The following is a 15,932-nucleotide window of genomic DNA, read 5'->3' as shown; positions in this document are numbered from 1 at the left end:
TACACACAATACAAAAATTGGATGAAAAATACCACTTTTGAAGCGTTCGAGCATATAAGCGTATAATTTTTATTTTTTTTGGTGGGGGAGTGGATCTTGGGTGGGAGTTCCCACACTTTTTTCCCCAGGACTTGACCCCTGAGCGCTGGCATATGAAAGCGGTGTTCAAACCACACATGTGAGGTATCGCTGTGATCGGTAGAGCAAGAGCAATAATTCTAGCCCTAGACCTCCTCTGTAACTCAAAACATGCAACCTGTAGAATTTTTTAAATGTCGCCTATGGAGATTTTTAAGGGTAAAAGTTTGTCGTCATTCCACGAACGGGCGCAATTTTGAAGCATGACATGTTAGGTATTATTTTACTCAGCGTAACATTATCTTTCACAATATAAAAAAAAAAATGGGCTAACTTTACTGTTGTCTTATTTTTTAATTTAAAAAAGTGTATTTTTTCCCGAAAAAGTGCGATTGTAAGACTGCTGCTCAAATACGGTGTGACAGGAAGTATTGCAAAGACCGCTATTTTATTCTCTAGGGTGTTAGAAAAAAATGTATAATGTTTGGGGTGTAATAAAAAAATAAATGTTTTTAACTTGTAAACAACAAATATCAGAAAGAGGCTCGGTCCTTAAGTGGTTAACAAATGAGTTGCTGAGGTGTAAATCTCTACAACTCTTTGCAGCTTCATTTGCTGTATAATCTATCCTTTACATAATAATAATGAGATTGACTATTCTTGCATTGTTTGAACACTGCACTAAATTTATGTTACAGTAAAAACAATCAGAAATGTAAATGTTAGCATCCATTAATTAACAATGCCCATAGAAAATCTGGACACGTTGTTCTGTACGCATTCCATTCCGAAAGCCGTATTAATGACTCACTGTAAGAAAGAACCACTATGCTATATAATAACACCCCATGGAGGGTATTTATAAGAAAAGGCAGTTTGCTCAAGAAACGTCTTGCCACTTACTAATTCAAAGTCAATATTTTTCAGCTTTCTAGTGTTGAGTATGAGCTGGCAGTAGAGGGGAAATATATAGAATAATAGATGGAGGCGGGCACCTCTATTATACCCGTATAGCTCATAGCAGCATGGAGTAGAAATTGTGCTACTTTGAAGTGGAAAGGCTCCTTTTTATGTTCTGTTTTAACTCAGGTTCTTGACAGGATTTGGTTTAATCAGGAAACCTCTCCTGCTGGGTTCATGCAAGGCAGGCAGTTCGGAAGAAAAATATGTGCTGTGTTAAGCAAACAGGAGACCATCTGGCTTCTCATTACCATCTAGATTGAAAGCAACTACTCCTTTAGGAAGAGTGCTGGAGGAACATCTGACACAAGGAGAGATCATTCATTACATGCAGAAGGCAACCCGCGGATAGCTCTCACCCTCTGGAGTGCTTCTTCGCTGAACGTTGTTCATTCCACTTCCTGTGTTTCATTGATGATTTATCTGTTTTTGTGGATTTGGATAACCAAATGTGAGCTCCGTGAAAGGCTCAGAAGGGGACGGATTAAGCGGCTAAATGTGATGCTTAATTGCATGGAGGAATATTTATAGAATGTGGCACACTGAGAGAAATAAGAGACTGGCGTGAACAGATAGGCTCCTGTAATAACACTCTCCAACCGGCTTTCAATAGAAGATGGCAACACGTATTTAGAGAGCAGAAAATCAATGGAAACAGAAGGTTTAATGAAATTATATGGAAGAAAAACATAATGGTGTCGCTCATAACAATGGAAAAAGTGCTTTGTTGGTAAACATTTCCCCTCGTTGGAAGACAATATCAATTGCTGAGACTTTTCTTAAAGGTGTACTAATTACATTGTTTCATTACTGCTTTTCAGGAGTGTTTAATAGGCTCAACAAAACTTGTTTGGTTGCTAATGAAATATAAAAATGCTTTCATATACTTTATTATAATAATATAATGTTCAGAAATATGTTTTTAACTCACAAGGGCACATTTAATCACTGCTTACACAGTTCTAAGCCCTGGTTCACACCTATGCATTTTTTAGTGCGTTTTCAGTTTTGCAGAAACACCCTACAGTCCATTTAACATGGTTTCCTATGGGTCTTCTTCGCATCTATGCATTTTATGGAAAGGGCCAGGGACTTTTTTCAGTTTTTTGGTTCCATAGACTTTTGCAAATTGCATGCAAACTGCAACCTGCATAGGTGTGAACTAGGCCTTAGGCTAGGTTTACATCTATGTGGCTGCAGTTGATGTGGTTCTCCAGCATGTTTTGCGGTGCTTTTTTTGCATTTTTGAGCAAGTATTTTTGCATGCGGTTTTCCATGCTTTTTGTATTGATTTTCTCCTTAACAACTGTGAATAGGGGGTTGTTGAGCAGGCGGCCATTGGACCCTTAACAATGAAGAGTCATCAGCTGTCAGCAGGGTCCTCTGCTGACCACTGAACTTAAAAAAAAGAATTGCCGGGAATAAAAACGGCATGTGGTCCCCCCAACCCTTACCAGGCCCTTATCTGAGCATGCAGCCAACAGTCCAGGAAAGAGGGGGAGGGGCGAGGGAGCATCCCCTCCTGAACCATACCTGGTCACGTGCCCTCAACATGGGGGGGGAAATCTGCCCCCTAAAGGACTTTGTCCCCATGTTAATGGGGACAAGGGCCTTTTCCTCACAACCCTGGTTAGTAGTTGTGAGGATCTGCAGGCAGGTAGCTTATCAGAATTTGAAAGACACCTTTAACAAGGGGGCCCCCAGATTCCAGCCCCCTCTATGTGAATGAGTATGGAATACAGTATAACCCTTTTCATTCACCAAAAAAAAGTGTCAAAAATAAATAAAAACCCAGAGACAGTTTTTGACAATTTCTGTATTAATAAAAAAAAAACAAAAAAAACAATGTCCCTTGAAGTAAATCAATAACGATGAATGCTGCCGACCCAACCCCCCCCCCCCCCCCCCCCCGCAACCACCTGCAGCCAAAACCTGCTGATCTTTCCCATTCATTCATAATGACACCCTCATGCAAGTAAGCATGCAGTGCATTTGTGGGTGCAGGAAATCGCCTGATGCAAAAGTTGCAGTTTTAACAAAGGTTCTTTCTCCTGCATTTCCTACAGGTACAGTGGCCATTCAAGTGAATGGATTGTGGTGCCCATGCAAATGTGGACCGCACCACACACATGGGTATGAACCTAGCCTAAGCTGACTCATATCCCAATAGCCTTGCTACTGACAGTGATATATTGTAACCTCATCACAGGGAGAGAACGGGGCAGTGTGTGGAGTGAGCACACGTATACAGGTGGAAGTAGAGAGCAGGACTGAGCTACAGTACATGTGTCTTATTTTATTCTGAACATGCTAAGCGTTCTTTCACACTCACGGTGGACTGCAGTGACCCCTGAAGAGCTATTTTCATTCAGATCACTTTTCAGAGAGCAATTGAGGTGGTGTGTATGTATTACATCGCCTCCTCACTGCCTGATTTAACCCAATAATGCTGCACTACTACATCACAATCATGCACATTACACATGGTTGTGGCACAGCCCCATTGAATTCAACTGGCAAATTTGACAAGTCAATTTGACAAGGCACTTGTCAAATCATGCACCTAAAGTTAGCTCAACCCTTTTTACCTCTTATCCACTGCCCATCTGAAAGAGACCTAAAGGCTCCTTTAGATGTGCTTTGAAAATTTAGATACCATGGACACCCATTAACGCACTTTTCATGATAAGATGCATTGATTCATTTTGCATGCATTTTTTTGTAATCCTTTTTTTAAGACAGGCAGTCATACCTTAGGTATGAACCAAAAAGCCATCAAAAGGAGGACAAGGCCATATATATATATATATATATATATATATATATATATATATATATATATATATATATTGTAATGGAAATTTGTCTGTTCTGTATATAATTGTATTCTATTTTATTTTATTTATTTATTTATTTTTTGGTGTTTCAGTACATTTTAATTTAACAAATATTTGGTTGAAAAGCATATCAAAACTTTGGAACAGGCAGACCTTAATGCAATAATAGGTGATGAAAACAGGTGAATATTTAACCAATTTTTTTAAATTTTAATGAACAATGAAATTCTGACAAGTCCTTTTGTGGAAGATGTTAGTGTACATTTGATGCATTCCAAGAGAAACAAGGGCCTTGCACGGTATACAACACGCCCCAGAAACCAAGATAAAAAAAGGTAAAGATGGGTAAATACAACAGAAAACAAAACATACACTGAAGAAAGATCTTAACTAATTTCAACAGACTCATTGAGCTGATAATTAATATCACACTCACAGAACAGTCATGTTGAATTAAAGAACGTGGCAAACAGTTCTCAAAGATCTTGTGTGTATAAATTTGAAAATATGAGGTCTGTGCTTTACATCTTGTTATATTTGCAGCAAGAAGCAAATTTACTAAGGAAAAATTACGTATACAATCTTTAGAAACTGGTATGTACACATAGGTGCTGCATGACAAAAGACATTCAACACCAGTGTGTAAAAATGTCCATGCGTGCCATGTGTGCTCATCCATGCAAGCAACACCAGGCTTTTCAAATACAACCCAGCACAGTCTCTAAAAATGTCTAAAATGGTATCAGGCTGGCCATATGTAGTAAAAATTTGTCCTGCAACCTCGGGTTGCAGGAAAGAAATTTGCACGATCCCCCTATCAACACAGGTAGCGCTGACAGGAGAAGCAGCAATTGTCTTCTCACGGTAGGGGGCAGGGAAAGCCATCCTCACTGAAAGAAGATTAGTAGCGGCTATAGCCGCCACTAGTGATAAATCACAAGAGAATCCAATAGGCTGGTTGTACCAAAGTTGAGCATTCGAGTAACTTGGGACACATTCAGTCTGTCCATTAATGGTTCAAATCGTGGCCGGTTCTTGCTGAACTGGCCAAGATTCAAACTGTGTCCAACCGGCCTTACAGTGCAAAAGGCAATGATTACAAAAAGCATCCAAAGAGATTAGTATCCAGCTGTTTAATGTAATCAGACTGTTTGCCGTTAGCTATACAATGCTGCTTGCCAAAAAAACTACCATTTTTCACTGGCCGCAAAGATTCCAAATTGGGTAATGTAGTCAAGATGATCACAAGTTTAAAGTACGATTAGTTAGCCAAGTTTCACGACAAAAAAGGCACCGTATTCTATTTTATATGTATTGCACAATGCCCTCACTGTGCACACGACACTAATACTGTTTTCAGTACATGTTTTGCATTCTTTCGAGTCCTGATTAGAATTAGCTTGCTTACATTATTCCCATTTGTACACAACACATGCATATCATTCTTTCACTTTATTTTAACGCTTTTTAATACTTCCTTGCTTAAACTTCTGCTTTCTTTATTTTGTTCTGATATCCTTTGCAGCTAATGTATTGTAATACCATACATCACTTACTCTACCTTCTATGATCAGACGGGCAGCCATAGTGCTCATCCCATCTTCCCTCTCTGACAACATATAAAGCACTCTCAAACAACGAAATGATTCAAACCTCCATCAGTACCCCATTAATTGACACCTCATCCCTTTTTAGAAATATCAAAAAAGGTTTTTTTAAGGTAAACCAAGCCTAAGAGAGTGGGATGTTAACGGTGCAATAAATCAAACTATATTCATATTAAAAAATTACAAAATTTATTTATACATAGTTCATAAAAACAGAGCAGTGATCTGTATAATCATACTGAGGTTATATACAACTTTGTGGTCCAATAGATGGTAAAGTTGAGGTAGTTGCGATTGATTTATCCCGACATGTTTCGCTTAATGCTTCATCAGAGGATAAGCCAACTACCAACATAATAAATTCAAAAGGAAAAACATAGATTAATTACACAAAGTACATTTCATTATACATAATTCATACAGGTAATCGGCATATATAGTGTTTAAAGGACACGAGTAAGGTTCAAAAAAATGATGGAAATATGCTCACCCCCATTTTACCGACCCATTCGTACCCCAGGAAAAGTTATATGACTACCAGATGGATAGAAGAATGCAGGGCAACAAGTACAGCAGCCAGGCAATATAGCTGGAGAGGGCATAGACGGCGGCTAATTGGGACAGAAAAATTATATCATATGTCAGCCTACTATTTATACATAAGAGCTATGTTGTTATTTTATTTTATACTATAGTCAATATATAGGAGTAACCTATAGCCTTTTTAAAAAAAATATTTTATTCTAGTATAGCAGTCATTTTCAAATTTTTTGCATTTTTAATTTAAATAAATATTTTATACTAGTGGGGCCCAATTACTTTTTATTTAAATATATCCACTTACATTTACTGACGATAAAGTAGAGTTTCCTTAATATGTTTTATTTCCCAGATTTTATATTATGTCCACCAAAGTATATAGGGAATTCTCCTTCAAATTAAGATAAGCCCAGAATGATAGCACACTCACATGGGCTCTACAACCTGTTTGCACGATATCTAGGAAGAAAAAATGCATTTACCATTAATTAAGGTGTGGATAAAGAAAGAAATTCATTCTCAGCAATAAAATGTTAAAGTTACTAACCAGCCAGCAAACGTGGACCTCCTCCTAGCACGGCTCCCCCACAATAGAGCCGAATGTTTTGTGTCCCAATATATATACCGCCGTCCATCGAGCCGGCGTCTGACGTCACCGGCTCGATGCGGACGTAAACAGCGGCAGTGCGCATGCGCGAGAGAGCCATTAGGGGAATCTGGAGACTACATTTCCCACAAGGCCTCGGTGCAAACACCGGTATTCAGGGAAACGTATAGGAGGGGACAGCCAGAGCGCAGCTAATGCAATGCTCTGGCTAGCACCCTCATATTGCTCCAAGAGTGTATGTTTCCCTGTCTCGCACGCAGGGATCACCGCTAACCGGTGGGCAACCCGCCAAACCAGATAAAATCCGATCCAGTAAAGGTGCCCTCGGGCGTCCATATGCTCCTCTCCAATGCCAAAGTGCCAAAAGCTGCCGACCAGGAGTCATGCATCATAATTACATGCGATACTCAAACAATCATGAGTCGCATGACAAACCACACATGGGGAATGGAAATTGTTTTTAAATAAAAGCCGGGGGAGCAAAGAGATATATGTTTATATACCCCAATATATCAATCGGTGCAATCGCGATAATGGACCAAATTAATCGCGAAATCCGTATATATATTTATTAGAAAACCCCATTTCGTGTCCCAAAAACAAAATTCACAGTCTATTTTAATATCAATAATCTAGGATATCACAGACAACTATAAATATATCTGATATATCAGAATGATATATAATTATGTAAATAATAATTAATAAAAAACAGGACAAAACAAAACAAAACTAAACAAGGGAAAAACACAACAAATATCCCCCCCCCCCCCCCCCACACCCCACCCAGACCAAAGATCCTCAAAGAAAGGATCGATAACTCAAATTTTCATTAAACCCAGGGAATATTATTGCCTTTAACTTATATATCCATCTTGCTTCTATTTGTAAAAGTTTTTTGTCAACACTCCCCCCTCTTGAAGAGAGTGGGACATGATCTAAAGCCTGGAATCTAATATAGTCTGGGTTAAAGTCATGATGTAGGCCTATATGCCTACCAATTGCTGTGGTCATTTTTCTATTAAGAATTGGTTTTATATGGTCTCTCATCCGTATTGCGAAGGCTCTTTTTGTTTTGCCTATGTAAAATCCTCCACACCGGCACTGCGCCAAATACACTATGCCAAGTGTGGAGCAGGTCACACAGGATTTTAATTGGTGCCAATTTCCATTTGGTAATTTAAATCTACTACAGCTAGCCATATATCTGCACATATCACAATGTCCGCATGGGTAGGAGCCAAATTTCCCTATTGTGGGTTCATTATCACAGTCAATATAATGACTATGTACCAAACGGTCCTTCAAGGAGGGAGCCCGTTTGTAGGTGATCTCAGGGTATTCATTAACATATTTCTTCACAACTGGGTCGGCCAATAATAGAGGCCAAAATGTCTGTATTATATCTCTAAATTTTTTATTTTGATTAGAATGTTGGGTAACTAATCTTACAGTTTTAGCTATTTTAGCAGGTTTTTTAGTAAAAATAAGGGTATTTCTATCTTTCTGTTGGACTAAATTATATGCTTTTTTCAGGCATTTATGGGTATATCCACGTACTATTAGCCTATCATGTAACTCTCTAGCTGCTAATTTATAATCTGATTCCTGACTGCAATTTCGTTTGAGCCTGAGATACTGACTATACGGTATAGATCTTATCAGAGATGGTGGATGTGAGCTTTTGGCATGTAGAATAGTATTCCCAGCCGTCGGTTTCCTAAAGATAGAGGAGGTCAATAGGCCTTCAGAGTCAACATGGATCTTTAGGTCTAAAAATTCCACCTCCCTTCTGTCATATTTGAGAGTAAAATAGAGGTTATAGTCATTAATCAAAATTTGTTGAAAAAATTGGTTTAATTCAATTTCAGTTCCAGACCAAAAAATAAGAATATCATCCAAATACCTATACCAGGCAAGGACCTTTTCAATCATTGGTATCATATCTTCTCGCGAAAATAGTTCTTTTTCCCATCCCCCCAGGTACAGGTTGGCATACGATGGGGCACATTTGGTCCCCATCGCAACCCCCTGCATCTGGAGGTAATGGGTCTGATCAAACTGGAAAATATTGTGTCTAAGCACAAAATTCAACAGTTCAACTACAAAGTCTGTATATTTAGCACCTCGAGGGCCTCTTTCGCTGAGGAATGTCCGCACAACCTCCACCCCCCTATCATGGGGGATGGCGTTGTAGAGACACTCCACATCGACCGTGACAAGCCAGCAATCTGGGGGTAAAGACATTCCCTCAATTGTTTTAAGTAAGTCTATTGTATCCTTAATATAGGAAAATAGTGATGTAACGTGTGGACGTAAGTAGTTATCAATTAGTGAGCTACTATTTTCCGTTAGACATTGGCAACTAGATATTATTGGTCTTCCTGGAGGTTCCAATATAGATTTATGAACCTTCGGGAGCGCATAAAAGGTAGGTATCTTAGGATCTTTAGTATTTAGAAATTCCCAGGTATTTTTGTCAATAGTTCCTGATCTGTATGCTTTAAATATAATATTACGGAATTGCATCTCATAATTAATAATTATCGTAGTTGAAATAGGGCGATACCAATCTTTGTTTTTTAAAATTTTAAGACACATATGAACATATTGCTCTTTATCCATGACAACCAAGTTACCTCCTTTATCCGCTGGTTTAATTATCAAGTTGGAATTAGATTGTAAAGAGTGTAATGCCTGCAATTGATGTTCGTTGAGATTGGAGTTTTCAACAGTCTCAAATGAACTATTTTCTATTTTTCGGCAAACTTGTTGGGTAAATGCCCAAATATTTGGATTAGTGTTTAATTGAGGGAAATTGTTCGATTTGGGTTTAAAAGATTGTGGAGGGGGGAACGACAGACCCTCAATCGTCAGACCAACAGGCTCCAAAATTCCCGGGTCGTCCAAGAAGGTCTGTCCTTCCTCCCAAAGGTCCATCAAATCTTGGATCGCCTGGTACTCAATTATGCTATCCTCCAATTTATCCTCATGTACATTCCAAGTGGATACAGTCTCACTTTTATCAAACATAGTCTTGTAAAGTAATTTGCGAGAGAATAAATGTACGTCCTTTATTAATTCAAATATATCAATATTTTTGTTTGGACAGAATGTAAGGCCAAATTTCAGAACTTCTTTTTCATATTCAGTTAGTACATAAGAGGACAAATTAATAATGGACAGTTCTGAACAGGTAGTTGTTTCTAATCTATTCGGAGTATCATTTATTTCATTACATGTGGGGGTGATTCCTTCCCTAAAAAAATCGGTGCTACACGAAGATCAGCCGGAAGAGAAGTGCCCGAGGGAGAAATAATAATATTCTGACTAGGATTACTTACCGTGCAAGAGTTGCTAGTGGAGGTGTTATTAATTAAAGTAGAAGTGGCAGTAGAAATAGTAGAGATAGATGCTCTACGAAGAGATGGTGCCTGTGATGGTTGAAACATAGTAAGTGAACGTATTGGTGCCTGTTTAGGGAGAATTAAGTGTGCTGAAGATGGTAAAGGAGTACTTAAGTGCAGGTGAGGGTGAGAAGGTTCCGCAGGTGCTGTATCTATATTCCCCTTTCTCCTTTTAGGTAGACGATCTCTAGTTAGATCTCTGTAGATAGTGGATTGGCTAGACGAAGCAGAGGGGGATGAAGAAGAGGGAGACAAGTTAGACATATTATTTACCGTTCTATCATTTCTCGTTCTATAGGATTGTTGATTTCTATAGTTTCTATTCCGTTCATTAGTAGGCCATTTATAGGCATATCCATTACTGTATGCATTACAGTCCCTTAAATATTTATTTTCCTTGGACCGAATAATGTCTAATGTGTAAGACTCAATATGTTTTTGAATCTCCTGTTCCTTCTTCTTAAATCTAGGTATAGAAGTAACAGTTGTGTAGTCTTCACACCACTGATCAATGGCTTTGTCCAGCTGTGTGAGGTCATGTTCAAATTGCATATTGAGCAATGTCATCATTTGGAGTGAACAATTTTGTAGATTTTCTTCCCATTTATTTTTTATCAAATCATCAATTTTATTTAGGTTAGGAAAAATTTGGACCCTCAGTCCCCAAGGTGCTATTTGGTTTTCTATATACTTCAAGAAGAATTTTTTATTCCAAAAGATTCGTACTTTACGTTCTAATAGGCGTTGTAGGAGGTGGAAAGCATGTTCCAATTCTTTATCTGTTATCTCGCTAGTTTTTTGAGACTCATGGATTTTGCTCATCAGTCCCTCCCATGCCTCTCCACAAAAACCCGTCATGCTCAATGACCCAGGGAGGGGGAAGAGAAAAGGGGGGGAAAAAGGGGGAAGAAAAAAAAAAAAAAAGGGATACAAATCGTCCTGTATAAAATACAAACACTAATTCACAATAATATATATATTTAAATCATTTCAAGATTAACAATAAATTATTGTACTGACTAAGGTTGAATCAAGAAGAGCAAAATGCGTATTGAAACGCTAATTGTAAAGTCAAACAACGAAATGATTCAAACCTCCATCAGTACCCCATTAATTGACACCTCATCCCTTTTTAGAAATATCAAAAAAGGTTTTTTTAAGGTAAACCAAGCCTAAGAGAGTGGGATGTTAACGGTGCAATAAATCAAACTATATTCATATTAAAAAATTACAAAATTTATTTATACATAGTTCATAAAAACAGAGCAGTGATCTGTATAATCATACTGAGGTTATATACAACTTTGTGGTCCAATAGATGGTAAAGTTGAGGTAGTTGCGATTGATTTATCCCGACATGTTTCGCTTAATGCTTCATCAGAGGATAAGCCAACTACCAACATAATAAATTCAAAAGGAAAAACATAGATTAATTACACAAAGTACATTTCATTATACATAATTCATACAGGTAATCGGCATATATAGTGTTTAAAGGACACGAGTAAGGTTCAAAAAAATGATGGAAATATGCTCACCCCCATTTTACCGACCCATTCGTACCCCAGGAAAAGTTATATGACTACCAGATGGATAGAAGAATGCAGGGCAACAAGTACAGCAGCCAGGCAATATAGCTGGAGAGGGCATAGACGGCGGCTAATTGGGACAGAAAAATTATATCATATGTCAGCCTACTATTTATACATAAGAGCTATGTTGTTATTTTATTTTATACTATAGTCAATATATAGGAGTAACCTATAGCCTTTTTAAAAAAAATATTTTATTCTAGTATAGCAGTCATTTTCAAATTTTTTGCATTTTTAATTTAAATAAATATTTTATACTAGTGGGGCCCAATTACTTTTTATTTAAATATATCCACTTACATTTACTGACGATAAAGTAGAGTTTCCTTAATATGTTTTATTTCCCAGATTTTATATTATGTCCACCAAAGTATATAGGGAATTCTCCTTCAAATTAAGATAAGCCCAGAATGATAGCACACTCACATGGGCTCTACAACCTGTTTGCACGATATCTAGGAAGAAAAAATGCATTTACCATTAATTAAGGTGTGGATAAAGAAAGAAATTCATTCTCAGCAATAAAATGTTAAAGTTACTAACCAGCCAGCAAACGTGGACCTCCTCCTAGCACGGCTCCCCCACAATAGAGCCGAATGTTTTGTGTCCCAATATATATACCGCCGTCCATCGAGCCGGCGTCTGACGTCACCGGCTCGATGCGGACGTAAACAGCGGCAGTGCGCATGCGCGAGAGAGCCATTAGGGGAATCTGGAGACTACATTTCCCACAAGGCCTCGGTGCAAACACCGGTATTCAGGGAAACGTATAGGAGGGGACAGCCAGAGCGCAGCTAATGCAATGCTCTGGCTAGCACCCTCATATTGCTCCAAGAGTGTATGTTTCCCTGTCTCGCACGCAGGGATCACCGCTAACCGGTGGGCAACCCGCCAAACCAGATAAAATCCGATCCAGTAAAGGTGCCCTCGGGCGTCCATATGCTCCTCTCCAATGCCAAAGTGCCAAAAGCTGCCGACCAGGAGTCATGCATCATAATTACATGCGATACTCAAACAATCATGAGTCGCATGACAAACCACACATGGGGAATGGAAATTGTTTTTAAATAAAAGCCGGGGGAGCAAAGAGATATATGTTTATATACCCCAATATATCAATCGGTGCAATCGCGATAATGGACCAAATTAATCGCGAAATCCGTATATATATTTATTAGAAAACCCCATTTCGTGTCCCAAAAACAAAATTCACAGTCTATTTTAATATCAATAATCTAGGATATCACAGACAACTATAAATATATCTGATATATCAGAATGATATATAATTATGTAAATAATAATTAATAAAAAACAGGACAAAACAAAACAAAACTAAACAAGGGAAAAACACAACAAATATCCCCCCCCCCCCCCCCACACCCCACCCAGACCAAAGATCCTCAAAGAAAGGATCGATAACTCAAATTTTCATTAAACCCAGGGAATATTATTGCCTTTAACTTATATATCCATCTTGCTTCTATTTGTAAAAGTTTTTTGTCAACACTCCCCCCTCTTGAAGAGAGTGGGACATGATCTAAAGCCTGGAATCTAATATAGTCTGGGTTAAAGTCATGATGTAGGCCTATATGCCTACCAATTGCTGTGGTCATTTTTCTATTAAGAATTGGTTTTATATGGTCTCTCATCCGTATTGCGAAGGCTCTTTTTGTTTTGCCTATGTAAAATCCTCCACACCGGCACTGCGCCAAATACACTATGCCAAGTGTGGAGCAGGTCACACAGGATTTTAATTGGTGCCAATTTCCATTTGGTAATTTAAATCTACTACAGCTAGCCATATATCTGCACATATCACAATGTCCGCATGGGTAGGAGCCAAATTTCCCTATTGTGGGTTCATTATCACAGTCAATATAATGACTATGTACCAAACGGTCCTTCAAGGAGGGAGCCCGTTTGTAGGTGATCTCAGGGTATTCATTAACATATTTCTTCACAACTGGGTCGGCCAATAATAGAGGCCAAAATGTCTGTATTATATCTCTAAATTTTTTATTTTGATTAGAATGTTGGGTAACTAATCTTACAGTTTTAGCTATTTTAGCAGGTTTTTTAGTAAAAATAAGGGTATTTCTATCTTTCTGTTGGACTAAATTATATGCTTTTTTCAGGCATTTATGGGTATATCCACGTACTATTAGCCTATCATGTAACTCTCTAGCTGCTAATTTATAATCTGATTCCTGACTGCAATTTCGTTTGAGCCTGAGATACTGACTATACGGTATAGATCTTATCAGAGATGGTGGATGTGAGCTTTTGGCATGTAGAATAGTATTCCCAGCCGTCGGTTTCCTAAAGATAGAGGAGGTCAATAGGCCTTCAGAGTCAACATGGATCTTTAGGTCTAAAAATTCCACCTCCCTTCTGTCATATTTGAGAGTAAAATAGAGGTTATAGTCATTAATCAAAATTTGTTGAAAAAATTGGTTTAATTCAATTTCAGTTCCAGACCAAAAAATAAGAATATCATCCAAATACCTATACCAGGCAAGGACCTATATACTTTGGTGGACATAATATAAAATCTGGGAAATAAAACATATTAAGGAAACTCTACTTTATCGTCAGTAAATGTAAGTGGATATATTTAAATAAAAAGTAATTGGGCCCCACTAGTATAAAATATTTATTTAAATTAAAAATGCAAAAAATTTGAAAATGACTGCTATACTAGAATAAAATATTTTTTTTAAAAAGGCTATAGGTTACTCCTATATATTGACTATAGTATAAAATAAAATAACAACATAGCTCTTATGTATAAATAGTAGGCTGACATATGATATAATTTTTCTGTCCCAATTAGCCGCCGTCTATGCCCTCTCCAGCTATATTGCCTGGCTGCTGTACTTGTTGCCCTGCATTCTTCTATCCATCTGGTAGTCATATAACTTTTCCTGGGGTACGAATGGGTCGGTAAAATGGGGGTGAGCATATTTCCATCATTTTTTTGAACCTTACTCGTGTCCTTTAAACACTATATATGCCGATTACCTGTATGAATTATGTATAATGAAATGTACTTTGTGTAATTAATCTATGTTTTTCCTTTTGAATTTATTATGTTGGTAGTTGGCTTATCCTCTGATGAAGCATTAAGCGAAACATGTCGGGATAAATCAATCGCAACTACCTCAACTTTACCATCTATTGGACCACAAAGTTGTATATAACCTCAGTATGATTATACAGATCACTGCTCTGTTTTTATGAACTATGTATAAATAAATTTTGTAATTTTTTAATATGAATATAGTTTGATTTATTGCACCGTTAACATCCCACTCTCTTAGGCTTGGTTTACCTTAAAAAAACCTTTTTTGATATAAAGCACTCTGTTTTAACTCTCATTACTGTTTCTTGACTTTACTAGTTGTAGTGCCTGACCCCAAATTCATCCCACAACTTAACATCAAAATGCCCATTTTGAATATATACTCACAGGTAGTGCAGCTGATCACAAAGATGCGTTCAATCACCAGTAAGCAAAAACCTCAAATAAAGTGCAGTGCAACCCAAACCGTGCTACAATAGCATAATTAAAGCAATCAATAATATTAATCTCCACATAAAAAAAAATTTCCATTAGTTTGTAGAATTCACCTCAGTAACATTTCTAAAATTCGCCCCTTTTTAACAAATGAAACCGTCAAGCTCCCTATTAACTCCCTTGTTATCTCTCGCCTTGACTATTGCAACTCCCTTCTCATTGGCCTACCTCTCCATAGGCTATCTCCTCTTCAGTCTATCATGAATTCTGCTGCCAGACTTATCCACCTTACCAAGCGCTCAGTGTCTGCAAACCCTCTCCTCCAGTCCCTACACTGGCTCCCAATCGCCCAGCGAATTTAATTCAAAATACTAACCACAACATACAAAGCCATTCACAGCTCTGCCCCGAGTTACATCCCCAATCTTGTCTCCAAATATCACCCAAATCGTCCCCTCCACTCTTCTCAAGACCTCCTATTCTCAAGCTCTCTCGTCTCCTCCTCCCATGCTCATCTCCAGGATTTCTCCAGAGCCTCTCCCATCCTCTGGAACTCACTACATCCACTGGTCCGGCTATCCCCTACTCTCGCTACCTTCAGGCGATCACCCTGAAAACTCATCTCTTCAGGGAAGCCTACCATGCCTCCAACTAATCTCCTACCACTTCCATCAGCTCATTCCCCACAGTTACAACCTTTTGTACCACTTGCCCCACCCTATTAGATTGTAAGCTCTTCTGAGCAGGGCCCATTTAATCCTCTTGTATTTTATTGTATTGTAAC

General features: G+C 38.1%; 2 long non-coding RNA genes across 2 annotated transcripts; one reads left to right on the top strand and one right to left on the bottom strand.

Moving 5' to 3' along the window:
• Positions 1 to 5,648: 5,648 nt before the first annotated feature.
• Positions 5,649 to 10,255, bottom strand: LOC143990233 (uncharacterized). The gene is made up of 2 exons (XR_013277233.1): positions 9,974 to 10,255; positions 5,649 to 5,827 (listed from the first exon to the last, which is right to left on the bottom strand). It is a non-coding gene; the product is annotated as an uncharacterized LOC143990233 (long non-coding RNA).
• Positions 10,256 to 14,347: 4,092 nt separating this feature from the next.
• Positions 14,348 to 14,909, top strand: LOC143990232 (uncharacterized). The gene is made up of 2 exons (XR_013277232.1): positions 14,348 to 14,585; positions 14,731 to 14,909. It is a non-coding gene; the product is annotated as an uncharacterized LOC143990232 (long non-coding RNA).
• Positions 14,910 to 15,932: the final 1,023 nt, after the last annotated feature.

This window comes from Lithobates pipiens, unplaced genomic scaffold (genome assembly GCF_037356315.1).
Source record: "Lithobates pipiens isolate NorthernLeopardFrog02 unplaced genomic scaffold, aLitPip1_a1.2 Scaffold_18, whole genome shotgun sequence".
Taxonomy (NCBI): Eukaryota; Metazoa; Chordata; class Amphibia; order Anura; family Ranidae; genus Lithobates; species Lithobates pipiens.
Note: the sequence above shows the minus strand (reverse complement) of the source record. Positions and strands in the feature narration are given on the sequence as shown.